Source organism: Penaeus monodon, chromosome 29 (assembly GCF_015228065.2).
Source record: "Penaeus monodon isolate SGIC_2016 chromosome 29, NSTDA_Pmon_1, whole genome shotgun sequence".
Lineage (NCBI taxonomy): Eukaryota > Metazoa > Arthropoda > Malacostraca > Decapoda > Penaeidae > Penaeus > Penaeus monodon.
In genome coordinates, this window is record NC_051414.1 from 37,753,097 (window position 1) to 37,753,379 (window position 283).

General features: G+C 33.6%; 1 protein-coding gene across 1 annotated transcript in view; it reads right to left on the reverse strand.

Annotated features, from left to right (window-relative positions):
• Window positions 1–283, reverse strand: part of LOC119592237 (carboxypeptidase E-like) — a 28,024-nt gene that overhangs the window by 21,027 nt on the left and 6,714 nt on the right. The gene's annotated exons all lie outside the window — the stretch shown is intronic.

Consider the following 283-nt stretch of genomic DNA (forward strand, 5'->3'; position numbering starts at 1 on the left):
TGTGTCGATATGTTTACATGATGAAATTAAACATACCACGATATCCTGCAAGACAACGACACAATCGTGAATATACTTATAACGTGATCTCAAGTACTGAGCTTCAGGCTGATATATTAAAACATGAAGGTAAAACAGAAAACTGGACGTGAGATTTGACACCAACAGTTTTGATAACCATTTTAAAATATCGTGTTACGCATTCATGACTCTATAAAAGCAATAGATGAGACGCGCATATATTTTTTATACATGTGATTCTGTTTAATGACGATTCAAGTCA